Raw genomic sequence first — 8860 nt, forward strand, 5'->3', positions numbered from 1 at the left:
CTGGCAAGCTTTGGAAAAGTGACCTCTTAAAATAGTAGTTTCCTCATCTAGCAACTAGACAAGAGTATAATTCCTAGGGCAATTGCAGTGACTGAATGAGGTAGAGCTCATAACACAGTGCAGCACCTGGTACTTGGTGGACGCCCAGTAAATAACAAAGGTGGTAATGGTGGGGTTAGCATTTGAAACAACTCTTCATGTATTCTTTGGGTACAGGTGTGCCATTCAGCCTGGTCTGCTTACAAAGCTGAAGACAGTCTTGAAGAATGGTTTTCTTGAAAAGCTTTAAGAGGGAGCAGATTTATCCTGGTACTGTATCTAGAAAAAGGTGAGCGTTGGTTTCATAGAGGGCAAAAGGAGATCATTCTGGTTAAAAAATATAATATGAATGTGCTACCAAGGTCCTAGCATTCATTCATTCATTCATTCATCCATTCACTAATATACCTCCTTCTCCATTTAACTGGACATGTGTCTGTATAGCTAGGAACTATTGAATACTTGCAGATTCCTTTGTCACTAGACATGACCACATGAATAAGTTCTGAACAATGGGCTATCATAAGAAATGTTGCTGTAGATTACTTCCTAAAATGAATTTGTTCTGAATGTCTTCTTCCCCCTTTGGGAGGACCAGCACGGGGGTGTGGAAGAGGAGAGTCATCTTTGCTCATGCAGACAATGGGGGATGGTAAAGCAATAGGACTGTGTTCCTGGGGACCTTGTGGAACACAACCCCCTATCCATGTGGACAGCCCCACAGCTCCAATTTTACATGAGAAGGTAGTGTACCTTCCTTCTTGTTAAATCACTGCTGTTTGAGCTCTATTACAACCAAACCAACATCCTAACTAATCATCCCTGAGAACATATGTGGAGATAGAAATGAGCCTAATATGTGTAGGGACAAAGAAGAGCCTAATCTGAGTAGAAAATTGGGTGGGTATCTGAGAAATGGAAAAGGCTAAAAGGTGACATTTCTCATCTAGATTCCCAAACTAGAAGAAGGGTAAGAACTCTGAATTGAGTGTAAAATAAAGCAACTACATTCTCAGGCCCACCAAAAGAATGGAATAAGATTAAAAATAATCCAGGAAAAAGAGCCAAGAAGAACCATTTTTCTTATTCCAATTCAACTCAGCATCAGCCCAACTCACAGAGGAGGAGGAGGGCTCCAACGACAGAGACCAATGCACCCTCACTGAGGGGTAATGCACTTTCTGTTAATGGTCCGGCTGCACAGATGGGAAGTCAGGATAAATAGAGGCAGGCCAGCTCACTCTGAAGAGCTGTCTGTAAGCCCTGACTTGCTCTGACCATAATCACTTTCCCATTGTTCTAGTCCCAGTTCCTGGGACCACATGGAGCAAGTCAAATCCTTGCTTCAAATAACATCCGTTCCCATGTGTGAAGATGGAGCCTCATAACTCCTTTATCTGTTCCTCCTAGTCACATATTTCTCATTCTGTCTGTGCACACAGATTCCCACCAAAGCTGTACAACCATGGGCAAAACAAGTTTTCCTTCCTAGGCCGTTTCTGCATCTGAAAAAATGAAGAAGGTTGACTTTTCTAATCACAGGTCCTCAAATTAAATACTTGAAGAGATGTGAATGCATACAGTGGCAGGTGTTAGAGCACAGAATAATGATGACCGTGGAAAACTGAAAAGTACATTCTTGATGTAAGAATGTTAGTGTTAAGATTTGAGGGATTTTTTTTTTGCCTATTATTTACTTGTTTTTGGTTTTTGGTTTTAAAGCCCAAAAGAACTGAAAACTAGATATAGACAAGTTTCTGACTTCCGGTCTGAGTGAGCCGGAGGCCCCCTCTAGTCCTCAAATCCCATGATACTTTTAAATTGTCCATTTTACCAGGTGGATTCTAACCGGCCTGTCTTTTGAGCCAAAGGGAGCAGAGGTACCCTTGTGCTGCACAAGCCCCCTGCGCTTCTCCAGATCACTTTTCCATTTTGCTCTGTACCTGGGAATCTAAATTTTAGGAAGCAACATCAAGCTGAGCACCCTGACTTCTGACTTCCCCTTGTGGTTGGCCAATGAGAGGCACAGAATGGGACAAGCAGGTGGAAGGAGGTAAAGGCTCTTACACCTCAGCTCCTTCCTTACTGGTCTGCCAGTTGCAGGGCTGGGTCCCCACACTGAAGGCCTGTCTGCAGGTCTTCCTCTATAGCTATATGTGTCAGGGGTCAGGTAACCCACCCCCATCTTTTCTCTTAAAGGCCAAGGAACAGAAATGGCTTTCTACTGGTGATAGCCATTGAATATTTCACCATTCCATTTTGAGTTTCATTAACGCTTCCCACACCTCTGTAAAGAGTCCCTTCTCTAAAGCCTCTTCACATCCCCTTCTGAGTGTACCATGTTCCCCGCCAGAACTCTACTTCATTATCAATTGATATCAATCAATCTCCTGCCTAATGTACCCCCAATGGGGGAATGAGTGGTCCATCCCAAAATGCCTAGATGTCTTGGTCTTTAAAACCTAGTGTACAGGATATAGTGTTAATTAGATGCTTGCGGCGGTGACCTATTTTTCTGTCTTCCAGCACCCTCCGTTCCAGGAATAGTTGAGGAACAGCTTCTTCCTTGACCTAAAACATGTGAAAGTACCAACCATAGTACTTCTTGTCCTGGTCACAAAATGGACACATGACCCAAGCCAGCATAAATTCTCTTGGGGGGGGGGGTTTAAATGGAACTAAGGGAAGAGGGTTCATTAGAAATGCTAGAAAATGGCAGGTCTGGGAGCGGCAGTGCCCGAGTTTCATCCTCAAGGAGGAAGTTGGGCTGCAGTGGGAGCCTAGTGCAGCTAAATCAGAGGAAGAAGCAAAGTCCACATGGGACAAGGTTGGTTGGTGTTTGCAGATCAGGTTTCTGTTGTCCTGAAAGCCCAACCACAAACCTACCTCCCTGCAGTTCGCTTCAGTCGACTGATCTGCTTAAATTCCTTTAAATGTAGTTTCTCTCTCAATTAATACATCCCTCATGGAAAGGGAGTTCAGAATTAGTCTGCCTCCAACTATCTGACCAGGAATGGGACTTCTTAGAGAAGTGGTCAGTTCCATATGGTGAAATGTCTGCTGGATCGTTGCTTTTGTGTGGTGCTTTGTGGTTTATACAACGCTTTCATACCTACCATCTCATTTTATCCTTACACTGGGCCTGGATGACCAACATGACAAGAAGCATTATTTACCATGAACGGAAATGAGATTCCTAGGGCTCAGAGAGGCAAAAGTCCCACTTTCAATCTTTAACTTCCAGTGTTCAATTTGGTGGGACCATGCATAGCTTTCCCTTAGAGAGGCACAATGATTGTGTTCATACAATATTTTCCAAATATACCTTGGCTTATAGCCACACCTTAGTTTGCCATTGCTTCTTCTATGTTTGAAGATATTGTTTATGTGCTGTACCTTAGGATATGCAGTCTGGTCTATTCCCACCTCTAGCTTAAACTCTGGCACTCAGCTTTTAGCCTTTTGACATGCTGTGTATGTTGAGGCTTGTGGCTGGTCTTGTCTCTCCTCACTTAAGACATCTCAGACATCACTAAGATGCCTCACCTGAGACATCTCTGTCTAAACTAGTGCCATGAGCAAACCCAGTGGGCATTGCTTGTTCTGAACTGGACTCCAATCCCAGAAGGTCAGGTAGCTAAGGTACCAGTTAACCTGACTGAGTTCAGTTCTTTCCACAGTGTCTCCAATAAATGCAAATCAAGGCTATACCCAAGAGTAGAGCAAGAACTCTCTATTCAGAAATTCGTACATGTAGATTTTCCCTAATGATGGTGCCTTTTTGCATGCATGCTCTGTAATCGACAACTCTTAGGAAGGAATGGATTTTCTAGTCTCACTTTTAGTCATGATAATACAATCTCATAATAAAAAAGTATGGAAATTGGAACAATACAGTATGCTCTTTACAAATGAGACAAAGGACTGAAATAGAGGCTACAGCCCAAATTAGCACCAGAGCAACTCCCACTGATGAGGAAATTATCCAACTGCAAATTACACACTGTGCACTCCACAAGCTCCACTGAAGTTTAAGGTATTGCATTAATCAAATGAAGCAGGAAAAGAAACTAGAAAAAGATGCACCAATGTGAAGGGGAAAAAAATTAATCAGCATTTGCAATGTGCCTACTATGCACCAATTTATATCAGTTTTATAAATCCCTTTTAAAAATGTACAAGACCTGGTAGATAGTGAAATTCCAGAAAATGAAGGCTCTTGACCATTTTCTAATTCAAGGTTATTAGATGGGTCAGTTTGGGTTCAGTTGAGTAGTATTGATCGGAAAAAAATCTATTGTATCAAAGGAAAGGTATATATTAGGTCTGATTACCTCAGACAAAATGTAATAAAACAGGAGAACATATATAGATCACCAGACATACCTGTCAAGGTCCCAAAAAGAAACTAGTGAAACCCTCTAATGAAAAGAGCTCAAGGAAGGACTACTAACAGGTGCAGGCTAGGGAAGGAAACCCTAAAGGAGGGGCTTATAACCCAGACCTAATAATAGGGGAGGTTAATACCCTGGTTGGAATGGAAGAGTTGAGAGAGAACCATGTCAGAATCCTAAATGAGAGAGTTTTGTAGAGTAGCCCCCACTAAAGGATTAGCATCATCTGGGACACATCAGTCCAAGGTGACTTCACAGGGAGGGAACTAGAAAAAAATACCTCGCCCTCACTCTTCTCCCTCCATCTTCACCCAGAAGCCTTAGAGCACCAGAGCCCATGGATGCATTACACAGAGGTGACTCTCCTAGGGAGGGGACAGAGTAGAGGATGGTTGGGAGAGAATTTATTTGAGAGAAGATATTCAGCACACCAAGAAGTTCAGAAAAACCAGACAGGATAAGGAGATTGCGGCATGTTTACCTTCTTAACCATGAGAATGAGCCTCATGCAGACAAAGTTTGACCAAAATAGCTACAAGGAAATGCTAAGTAGGGTCTCATCTATACAAGCCCAGACTTCAGAGTAGAAGTTCAGGCAAGTGATTAATATAAACCTGGGTGTTATCAACACACAGATAGTAGTTAAAGTTACAAGACAGGATGGGGCTACCAAAGGAGTGAGTCTAGACAGAGAAAAGCAGAATGCTGGAGCTCTCTAGAGTTTAGTATTTGAAAAAAATTAAATACATTAGAAAAAAAATAGTAAAGTAAAATCAGGGAGTGGTTGATGAGGCAGAAAATAAAGCATCTAATTACACTGCTTCATGGGCAGAAACCAGAGAGGAAGGAAGGTAGCTGAGTCAATGGTTTCCAAATATAGGTAAGAATTAGGGCCTTGGAGTTTTGTACCAGACAATCTATACAACAAGACTTCCAACAAGTCTGGTTGAAAACTTGTTGATAATTGTGTCTGGCTAAAATATATCTGAATACAAGGTATGGACCACTTTGCTATGACAATTAATGTGAGTTGTTGAAACTCTTGTTCTAATGTGATGTGATCTCTTTTTTTTGGGGGGGGGCTGTTTTTAATCATCTTATCCTAGTGGTGATGCTTCAGGTAAGTTGGTAGAAAAGCATTTATTCATTCATTTAACAAGTATTAGTTCTAATATGGTATAAATGCTGGGCACACGGCAGTAAACAAAGTGAAGAGAAATTTCACCCCCAAATAGAATTATTCCCAGCAATCCCCGTGGAGGCATGGAAGGGCAATGGGGAACAGACCTCAGCCTTCCTACGTACCAACTGCAGGAAGACCTTAGTGTCTTCCTCTGCTAGTGCCTCATCCAGAAAAGGTAGTCAGAAGATGGATTTTGGCCTGACCTGTGGTGGCGCAGTGGATAAAGCATTGACCTGGAAATGCTGAGGTCGCTGGTTCGAAACTCTGGGCTTGCCTGGTCAAGGCACATATGGGAGTTGATGCTTCCAGCTCCTCCCCCCGTCTCTCTCTCCTCTCTCTCTCTCTCTCTCTCTCTCTCTGTCTCTCTCTCTGTCTCTCTCTCTCCTCTCTAAAATGAATAAATAAAATAAAAATTTAAAAAAAAGAAAAAAAAAAAAGAAAAACAGATCTTCCTTGCAAAATTGAATAAAAAAAAAAAAAAAGAAGATGGATTTTGGTAGGGTTGCCCTAACAAAGTGTCACCAACTGGCTGCCTTAAACAACAATTTTACCATCTCAAAGTTCTGGTGACCAGCAGTCTGAAATCAAGGGGATAGCCAGGTTGGTCCGTTCTGGGGTCTGTGGGGGGTAAGATCGGCTCCAGGTCTTTCTCCTTGGCTGACAGGTGGTTGTCTCCTTCCTGTGTCTCTTCTCTTCAGATACATTTGTCTGTGTCCAAATATTCCCCCCCCCCTTTTTTTTTACCTTGTTTGAAATCAGCCTATGTGCTAGAAAACAGACGACAAGCACTGTGAGGCCAGCTTCAGGATTATTCTTCCTCCTTTTACAACCACCAAGACCGGTATTCAGATCCGATGGGAAAGGGAACTGGAGGGTTATCCCCTTTTTATAAGGACACCAGTCACACTGAATTAGGGCCCACCTTAATGTGGCCTCATTTTAATTTGTTAACTGTAAAATCCATCTCAAAATAAGGTTGTATTCTTAGGTAGCGGGGATTAGAACTTCAACATACCTTTGGAGGGGGAGATACAACACAACCTATAACAGATACCTGTCCCTATGTCAACTCTTTGGGTGACTCTGGGGCTGCTGGCACACAGAAGAGTGGTTAGCGCTCACACTCTGGACCAATCTGTTCACTCCAGGTGTGAGTGCTGGGTAGCTTCTTACTGACCTGGGTTATGCTACTTAACCTCTCTGAGCTCCCACTTGGTTGAAAAAATGAAACCTTCTTTATAGAATCATTGCAAGGGTTCACTATATCAAAATATGAACCTGGCATATTCTAAACACTGGACAAATTACAGTTGTTATTATAAGCATTATAAATGCTTACAGAATAAATTTATGCATAAAAAGAGAGAAGGGAAGTAGAGGTCTTTATAAAAATAATAGTGCTCTAAAAAAACCCAATATTCATATTTTAAAATGTTTTTAAGGTTTAAAGATCATTTTTTGACATCCTCACAATAACCCCCTTTGGTGGATACTATTATTCCCATTTTACAAATGAGAATATTAAGGCCCAGAGAGAGATGTAAAATAGTATTAGAGTGGTTACATTTCTCCCAGATATCTTGGGCATAGTGCTCTCTTTTTCTTTTCCTCCCTCTGTCATCCTATAACTCTCCCGCCAGCACACTGAGCATGCCATGGTATAAATGATCCAGACAAGAATCTGTCCACAGGAATTTAGAGCATCTTTGAGCTCCTTGCTGAATAATTAAAATCCTCAACACACTCAGCCTTGGATTGGTTTCCTAAACGCCTTCATGCTTTGGAAGCTGAGGAGCTTGGCTCCTCGGGGACCTTTCTGTTTCTTTTCAAACCCAAAGCAATGGACTTGAAAATCTAAATCCAAAAAGCTAACAAAGACCTTATTAATTGTGGCTTCTTTATAAACAGTTTTTTTTCCCACTCTTTCCTCCCCCTCCCTCTAGGCAACCCTTGCATAAAAATATCCATTCGCCAACTGTTCACCAACTGTTCTTCCTCTCGCTGGCGTACCTTATACCGCATTCTAAGATGCCAGAGCGGGCGTTTGCTGCAGCCCTCCACACTGCCGGGCTCATGGCCATCAGATCCTGACACAGGGAAGCACATGGGAGAGGGGAGAGGGGCGTGGTCTCTGGCAGAGGAAGCCCGGGCCATGTGGTGATTAGGCTACAGTGAGAAAGTCGGTGCCCGTGTCATGGCATTTGGCATCAGAAAGACCCAGGTTTAAATCCCAGCTCTGCCAGCAGTTGCTGTGTGTCAGACTGAGATTCGATTATTCTCTAAGCCCAAACTGGCTCTCCCGCGAAGGCAGAAAATAACTGTTTCTAAGAATTGTCGTGAAGATTAAATAACCTTATGTGTGGGATGGCCTTGGTATGTTTTACACACTCAACAAATGTGAATTCCTTTATCTCCCCCCAACTCCTGAGGAGCTCATGGTCCAGGGAGAGGGAGATGCAAACTCACAAAAAGGGAACTCCGTGCTCATGTTAAATGTTCAGAGAGTGCTATAAAAAGCTGCCATAGGACAGTATCCAGTGACTCACTCAGAAAGAGGAAATGGCTGCATTTTTGTTCAGAGAACAGAGAGGATTTTGGGAGCTGAACAGAGATCCTCCATGCTCTGCTTAGTCAGTCTGGCTCCAGTCAGCCCCTTCACTTACTACCCAGGTACACTGAGGCGATGCACTCCTTCGCTCACTCCGCAAACATTCCAAGTGTTGATACAGGCGACAGCTGAGCCACACAGACCCAGATGAAGGCACTGGAGCTTTGACCTTCAGAAGCTCGCAGAGGAGCCTGCTCACAGAGGAACCTGTTTGCAGAGCCACCTGCAGACCAGGAGTGGCAGAAGACAGAATCACGTGGCTGCTAAGGGAACAGTCCTGGAGCAGTTGGACAGACTGAGGAAAGATTGGCTCAGCTAGTAACTGACACTGCGCCTTGGCAAGTGGCCTAACTTCCGAGTCTTGTTTTCTTCACTGGAAAAATAAAAATAATAACAATTACTTCCTCGGGTCGTTGCGAAGATTAAGTGACATATGCTTACATAAGAGTTCAATAAAGGTTAGCTGGTATAAGTTAAGGTAAATATGTCTATACATATACTCTTTGTTTTTAATTATGAAACTATGTGTGCATATATCTATATATACATATATATATATGGAGAGAGAGAGAGTATGTGTATATATATAATACAAGGGTGGGCAAAAATAAGCTTATAGTTGCGAGGACACAATCC

At 42.7% G+C, this 8860-nt stretch overlaps 1 non-coding gene across 1 annotated transcript; it reads right to left on the minus strand.

The window, feature by feature from the left end:
- Positions 1-6359: 6359 nt before the first annotated feature.
- LOC136401611 (small nucleolar RNA SNORA61) lies at positions 6360-6492 on the minus strand. Its single transcript, XR_010750634.1, has one exon. It is a non-coding gene; the product is annotated as a small nucleolar RNA SNORA61 (small nucleolar RNA).
- Positions 6493-8860: the final 2368 nt, after the last annotated feature.

The sequence above is a fragment of the Saccopteryx leptura genome, chromosome 3, assembly GCF_036850995.1.
Source record: "Saccopteryx leptura isolate mSacLep1 chromosome 3, mSacLep1_pri_phased_curated, whole genome shotgun sequence".
Classification (NCBI taxonomy): domain Eukaryota; kingdom Metazoa; phylum Chordata; class Mammalia; order Chiroptera; family Emballonuridae; genus Saccopteryx; species Saccopteryx leptura.